At 42.6% G+C, this 7,822-nt stretch overlaps 1 pseudogene; it reads left to right on the forward strand.

Annotated features, from left to right (window-relative positions):
* The first annotated feature begins 1,635 nt into the window (after positions 1 to 1,635).
* LOC139567125 (zinc finger protein ZFP2-like) lies at positions 1,636 to 7,454 on the forward strand (annotated as a pseudogene).
* Positions 7,455 to 7,822: the final 368 nt, after the last annotated feature.

The raw sequence follows: 7,822 nt of genomic DNA on the forward strand, positions 1-7,822 counted from the left end.
TCCGACGTCCATGCACACGCACCTCCTTGGCCATAATCGTCCCCTACCTCCACCTTCACTTTCGGATTCCCTCGAAGCATTTTCAACCCCGTTCTCACCTACGGTAACTAGCCACATAAGTCAGCTAGCTAGCTGGCTAACTTTTATCAACGTTTTACTTCTGACACCAATGTAATGACCTGACTAGATCATAAAGGAACAATTGTCCAGACAGAGGATTGAGTTTACGAATTGACGGTTTATTAATTAAACCAACTTTACACAGGCTACTGTTTGGCCGTAGCCCACGCCAAATAAATGAAAGATAACCCACAAGCCAATCGTGACCTCTTGTGAAACCCAAACGTAAGAGAGAGAACAAAGGCTAAACCTGGTCTTAACTTCCAATGCTCCATCCCCCTGCCCAACGCCACTCCGCCAACCGCCAGGATGCCCGGCATCAGAACATTCCAATCATTCCCGTGATTGGCAGATAGCAGGTTGATTGACATGTCGGACCCCGCGAACACTGGGAACTGGTAAACCTACTAGCCTAACACATAACACACAGCTGTCTGAGCGGGTAGCTACAATATATTTACGTTGTTTGTCAGCTAGCTGGTTTGCTAAGTTAGCATAGAACTAGGCTAGTCGCTAATGCTAGCTAGTTAACATCCCCGACCATGAGTTCACTAAGCTACTCTCCTCCTGTTAAAGAAGAGGTCTGCTGGACGGAGAAAGAAACTCTGGTGAAAGAGGAGGAAGAGAAAGATGTTACAATACAAAAACAAGTAGAGGTTGAGGCTGTTACCGTGAAAGAAGAAGAGAAAGACGTTTCAGTTAAAGAAGAGGAAGACGCGTTCAGAGTGAAAGAGGAGGAGGATGTTACAGTAAAAAAAGAGGAGGATGCAGTTTTTGGAGTGAAAGAGGAGGGGGGTGTGTTATGTGTTAATAACATTTAGACTACGTTACCCAGCAGGCTATGCGGGCGGGGGAGATGGTTAAAGAATGCCTTGCATGGCTAAACATGGAGTTTTCTAGCTGAAGTATATGTTCATTAAAAGTAGTTAAACCTACGACCCGGTTTGTCATTATATAAGGAACAAACATAAGAGGGGGAGAGTACTGTCACATTGGAGAAAGAAGAGGATGTTGGAGATCTGTTTAACACCAGTAAGTACCGTCTCTGCAGTCGTTGAACCAATATGCAGTAAAGGGATTCTACACTTTAATGTTGTTTTGTAGGAATGGCTGAAGCTACACTGTAACTTGTAGAACATCAAGAGTGGACCATCAACAAAACGTTAACAATTGATCAAATGCATCCAATGACAATGCCTCAATATCTCTTATTAGATTAGCCCAATATGTACTCTTAAAGGGGCAATCAGCAGCTGTTACTTCCATTTTGGGACTTATACATTAATGATATGTACCCATTGTTTCTTTAAGAATTCACTTATAAATGCCTCATGAGCTTAGTTCAACTGTCGTACCCCATCAGAACCCAAAATATAAGCTTTTTTTACTCAAATGTTTGTCAGTAAATATCAACAAACACTGTATATCCTCAAAACATGGTTAAAACTAGAATGTTGATATCATGGATGGTTGCATTTCTCCAGACCCATCCTTCAGCTTTTTACCGAAACGGGCATGAAGTACGCTTTGATATTGTTTCTACTGCTGATTGCTGCCCCCGTTACTCCTCAAGGTCCAAGGACTGTATGTTATTTTCAGAGGTAGACTGGCTCTGGCAGCTAAAATAGTCAAATATTCCATCTAAATGTGAATCAATTCTCAATTGCGATACATTTTCTAGAAACATAAATCGCTGTACTTTCATATCACATCAACATAATTTCACACAATACTTATATATCACATCAAAATAATTTCTAATACTTTCATATCACATCAAATTTATTTCAAATTCTTTCACATCAAAATTATTTCAAACAATACTTTCAAATATTTTTTATGTGGTTTTAAAGCTTCTGAACCTGGTGGCTGGTAAATGCTGCCATGGGATGGTAATGCATTTACATTTACATTTAAGTCATTTAGCAGACGCTCTTATCCAGAGCGACTTACAAATTGGTGCATTCACCTTATGATATCCATTGGAACAACCACTTTACAATAGTGCATCTAACTCTTTTAAGGGGGGGGGGGGGGGGTTAGAAGGATTACTTTATCCTATCCTAGGTATTCCTTGAAGAGGTGGGGTTTCAGGTGTCTCCGGAAGGTGGTGATTGACTCCGCTGACCTGGCGTCGTGAGGGAGTTTGTTCCACCATTGGGGTGCCAGAGCAGCGAACAGTTTTGACTGGGCTGAGCGGGAACTGTACTTCCTCAGAGGTAGGGAGGCGAGCAGGCCAGAGGTGGATGAACGCAGTGCCCTTGTTTGGGTGTAGGGCCTGATCAGAGCCTGAAGGTACGGAGGTGCCGTTCCCCTCACAGCTCCGTAGGCAAGCACCATGGTCTTGTAGCGGATGCGAGTTTCAACTGGAAGCCAGTGGAGAGAGCGGAGGAGCGGGGTGACGTGAGAGAACTTGGGAAGGTTGAACACCAGACGGGCTGCGGCGTTCTGGATGAGTTGTAGGGGTTTAATGGCACAGGCAGGGAGCCCAGCCAACAGCGAGTTGCAGTAATCCAGACGGGAGATGACAAGTGCCTGGATTAGGACCTGCGCCGCTTCCTGTGTGAGGCAGGGTCGTACTCTGCGAATGTTGTAGAGTATGAACCTACAGGAACGGGTCACCGCCTTGATGTTAGTTGAGAACGACAGGGTGTTGTCCAGGATCACGCCAAGGTTCTTAGCACTCTGGGAGGAGGACACAATGGAGTTGTCAACCGTGATGGCGAGATCATGGAACGGGCAGTCCTTCCCCGGGAGGAAGAGCAGCTCCGTCTTGCCGAGGTTCAGCTTGAGGTGGTGATCCGTCATCCACACTGATATGTCTGCCAGACATGCAGAGATGCGATTCGCCACCTGGTTATCAGAGGGGGGAAAGGAGAAGATTAATTGTGTGTCGTCTGCATAGCAATGATAGGAGAGACCATGTGAGGATATGACAGAGCCAAGTGACTTGGTGTATAGCGAGAATAGGAGAGGGCCTAGAACAGAGCCCTGGGGGACACCAGTGGTGAGAGCACGTGGTGCGGAGACAGATTCTCGCCACGCCACCTGGTAGGAGCGACCTGTCAGGTAGTACGCAATCCAAGCGTGGGCCGCAATGCAACCATCCATGATATCAACATTCTAGTTTTAACCATGTTTTGAGGATATCCAGTGTTTGTTGATATTTACTGACAAACATTTGAGTAAAAAAAGCTCTGGGAAAAAAAGCTAATGTTTCAAATAGACCTAGCTTGTGTATCACTATCACTTGCTATCACCAGAAATACTTTAAGAAATGAGGATATTGGAAATTCCTTTCGATTCATATTAACAGCTTAAAGAAAAGAACATTGGCATAAATTACCCTCCGTGAACAAGAAGCACAACAATACAAATATTTTCAGAGATAATTAACTTGTTCTCTGTAATATCGTATAGCTTTGCAATCGTAACATTACGTACTTTCAAGGAAAATAGGCATGTTTCTCGACTCATACCCTGACTTTAAAAAGGGATTTCGTGGGAATTAGCATGACAATGTGAACGCGATTGGTCGACCATCTCTTGGACGGGCGTTATATACGCTTTGACATTATCTGGAATAGTTTTTATTTGAAAACGTTTTTGTTTACTTGCCTGCCTATTGAATTTGAATTTGGAATGCACTGTACTGTTCATCTCTGAAACTCACTGAGATAAGTCCTTTGATACAGCAGTAGCAATAACATTTACAGAAAAGACAGGAATGCATACAGCTGTTGCTGTATGCTGTTGCTGTATACAGTGCAATCGGGAAGTATTCAAACCCCTTGACTTTGTCCACATTTTGTTACGTTAAAGCCTTATTCTAAAATGTTGTATTAAAAAACTCCCCTTTCATTTAGCAAATTTATTTGGCACACCTGCATTTGGGGAGTTTCTCCCATCCTTCTCTGCAGATCCTCTCTAGCTCTGTCAGGTTGGATGGGGAACATCACTGCACAGCTATTTTCAGGTCTCTCCAGAGATGTTAGATTGGGCTCAGGTCCGGGCTCTGGCTGGGCCACTCAAGCACATGGCTGGGCCACTCGAGGACATTCACCTAACATTTGTTAGGTGAAGTTATGGGTCCATTAGCATGGAGGAGTTTCCAAATTGCATATTTTCTAGCTATTTCTGCTTAGGATTTCAACAACTGTAATAACTTATTTCTATCCTACAATCATCGATGTTACTACTAATGTGAAAACAAGACAAAATATGACTATAGTTTCTGACTTGACTGTCAAATAATTTTATCATTCATTACAGACGTCAATTGTTTGTACAACATCATGTTTACGCTGTTGGCATCACCTTTTACAGTGGATTTCTGCTGTTGTGGGCCTTAAACCATCTGTCTGACTTGTTGTTCACACAGGAGAGAGATGTGACTATTGTGGATCCTCTGGGGAGCCTCAACAACATCATGATGCTGACGAGGCAGAGCAGAGTCTCTCCACATCAGAACACCTCAAGAAACACCAGCAGAGACCCACAGGGAAGAAATCTATTTGCTGTACTGACTGTGGGAAAGGCTGCAAATCTTCATCAGATCTTAAAATACACCAGCAAGTACACACAGGAGAGAAATCATACTGCTGCTCTGATTGCGGGAAACGTTTCTCAATATCAAATTCACTAAAAGTACACCTGAGAATTCACACTGGAGAGAAATCGCACCACTGTTTTGATTGTGGGAAGAGTTACTTAAGATTAAAATCACTAAAACTACACATGAGAATTCACACTGGAGAGAAACCTTATAGCTGTGATCAATGTGGGAAAGAGTTTTACTATATCTAGCTGTCTGACTATACATCAGAGAACACATACAGGAGAGAAATCATATAGCTGTACTCAATGTGGGAAGAGTTTCACTACATCTAGCCAATGGATTGTACACCATAGAACACACACAGGAAAGAAACCTCTTAGCTGTACCAATGTGGGAAGAGTTTTACTCACTTAGGCAGCCTGTTATCACACCAGAGAACACACAGGAGAGAAACCGTATAGCTGTGATCAATGTGGGAAGAGTTTTACTAAATCTAGCCAGCTGACTTTACACCAGAGAACACACACAGGAGAGAAATCTTATAGCTGTGATCAATGTGACAAGAGATACACTGATAAAAGATCGCTGATCAAACATCAGAAAATACATACATGAAGGAGTTGTTTCATGATATCAATGAAATAATGTCACAATGTAGAATGTTTTAACATTGTAGTAGGAGTATTTTAATGATGTCACATTGTAGTAGGAGTATTTTAATTATGTTAATGTAGACCCCTAAACGTTTCCCCCTGTTCTATTGACTTCAGCGAGATATGGATATGAGCTTCATCAGTAGAAACATCTTTGTACTTTGCTCCGTTCATCTTTCCCTCGATTCTGACTAGTCTCCCAGTCCCTGCCACTGAAAAACATCCCCACAGCATGATGCTGCCACCACCATGCTTCACCGTAGGGATGGTGCCTGAGGGGGCTACGAGTACATTTTAGTTATTTTACAAAACTTCCACAAACCTACCCCACTAGAAATAAGTCAGGGAAAACTGCAGCAGAAAAGCTTTTTGATTATTTTTTCCCAAAGTTTGGCTTTGTGTCAAAAATCCATCATGATCATGGAAGAGAGTTTGAAAATCAGTTATTCAGAGCCTTGCAGAACTGTACGGGAATAGCCTATTCCAGAACCTCTCCATATCATCCACAGGGGAATCCGAGATTTAACCGTACACTGTTGTCAATGTTGCGCACACTAGATGAAGAGAAAAAGCCAACTGGGGTAATTATCTGAACAAGGTCATTCATGCATATAATTGTACCACCAGTGATGCTACTGTGTTCTCACCGTATTTCCTGCTATTTGGAAGGGCTCCACTGCTACCTGTTGACCTTGTCTTTGAGTTACAGATAAAAGAACTGGAGAAATCACACCAGGATTATGCTAAGAAGTGGCAGCAACAGATGGCTGAAGCCTATGACATCGCCAGTAGAAACATGGAGAAATCAACAGCAACGGAAAAAGCCAACTACGATCGGAAGAAAATGAGTTCGGTTCTGGTCTCGGGATCGTGTACTGGTGAGGAACATGTCAGAACGTGGGGGGCCGGGAAAGCTAAGATCACACTGGGAGGACCAAATACATGTGGTGGTAACCAGGAAAGGTGATGACAGCCCTGTCTGTGAGGTTAAACCCGAGAGGGGTACAGGCAGGGCCCGGGTTCTGCATCGCAATATGTTCATGTCATGTAATTCTCTACCATTTGAGGAACCTGTTGAAACACCCAGTAGAGGTCTGTGGAGAAGGGAACCATCCCAGCAAAATCAGCAAAATAGGGAGAGCGCTGAGTCTGAGAGCTCAGATGAGGATTCTTATCCAGTATTCATCAATAGGCCACGTAGGGATGAAGAGAGCAGACAGAGTAGCACACAACTAGTATCAGATAATAGTGAGGAACGGCGTCAGACTGATAGAAACTTCACTGTGAAGTAGTGCCGGAGAGGACAGGGGTAAATATGGAAACAGCTGAGGGCTCAGAGACTCAATCATCTCATGATGAAGTGGACACTGATCATTGGGGTCACCCATGACCTTGCCCTGCCGTTCAGCCCGGAAGAGGAGGCCCAAAGACATTCTAACCTATAACACTTTAGGGCTGCCAAGCTCTTATCAGGATACCAACTAGAGATGTTCTGATGTGTATATATTTTCTCGTTCACCTTTACTAATCACAGTGTGATAATGTTTAGTGGGGGTTGCGTCTTTGCCCATAAAGGCAGACTGGACATGTCTAGATAGTTATATGGCTGTTAGGCCAGTTTTCTCCGTTGTTCTCATGACCAGTACTTACATCTTCTGTTTGTTTTGAGGCCAGTGAAATGTTTGGGACAACATTTCGTTTTTGCAGGGGGGTGTTGTAAGGGGCTTAATAGAGTTGTATTCCAGCCACTAGGGGGTACTCTGGTGAAGCCCATGGGAAATAAAGAAATATAGTTTAAGTGAATTGGGAAGAGTAAGAATGAAAAACTAAAGAAAGACTGTAAACGGCTGTTACCTGTGCTGACATGATTAAAAGTGAAGTAAACCGTACTTTTCGCGTTGTAGTTTATATGATAAGCTCATTGGAAGGGGAACATATACAGGATGTACATAAATGGGCATAAACACGTGACACAGAAAATATAAATATTGACATTTAGGCATTCAAAATGCATCTAAATATATTTCCTTCTGTCTATGGAATACATCATTTAAAAAAAATTAATACTCATTTCAGTTCTGGTCCCAGAGGGGATCTTAATGCTGTTACACGTTGCCATGATAACCAAGCTACCCTGACTTAATAAAACCTAAATTCAAAAAGAACAAGATGTGCTTGTCATTATTTTATTTTAACTTGTATTATAGTATACCCACATTTCTGTCCACAACTTTTTAATCAGGTAGTAATTAAACAGATACATGTGCTGCCTTTCCAACTGATGTAGTTCCAACACAAATATTCATTTGAAAAATAAATAGACTTTCATATTGTAGGCCTGTTGTTTAAACGATGTAATCATAATATATGCCATTTAGCAGATACTTTCATCCAAAGCGACTTACAGTATTTTACGTATGGGTTGCCCCGGGAATCGAACCCACAACCCTGGTGGTGGGATCGGCATGCTCTACACAGGATCATCATTTAT

Source organism: Salvelinus alpinus, unplaced genomic scaffold (assembly GCF_045679555.1).
Source record: "Salvelinus alpinus unplaced genomic scaffold, SLU_Salpinus.1 scaffold_44, whole genome shotgun sequence".
Taxonomy (NCBI): domain Eukaryota; kingdom Metazoa; phylum Chordata; class Actinopteri; order Salmoniformes; family Salmonidae; genus Salvelinus; species Salvelinus alpinus.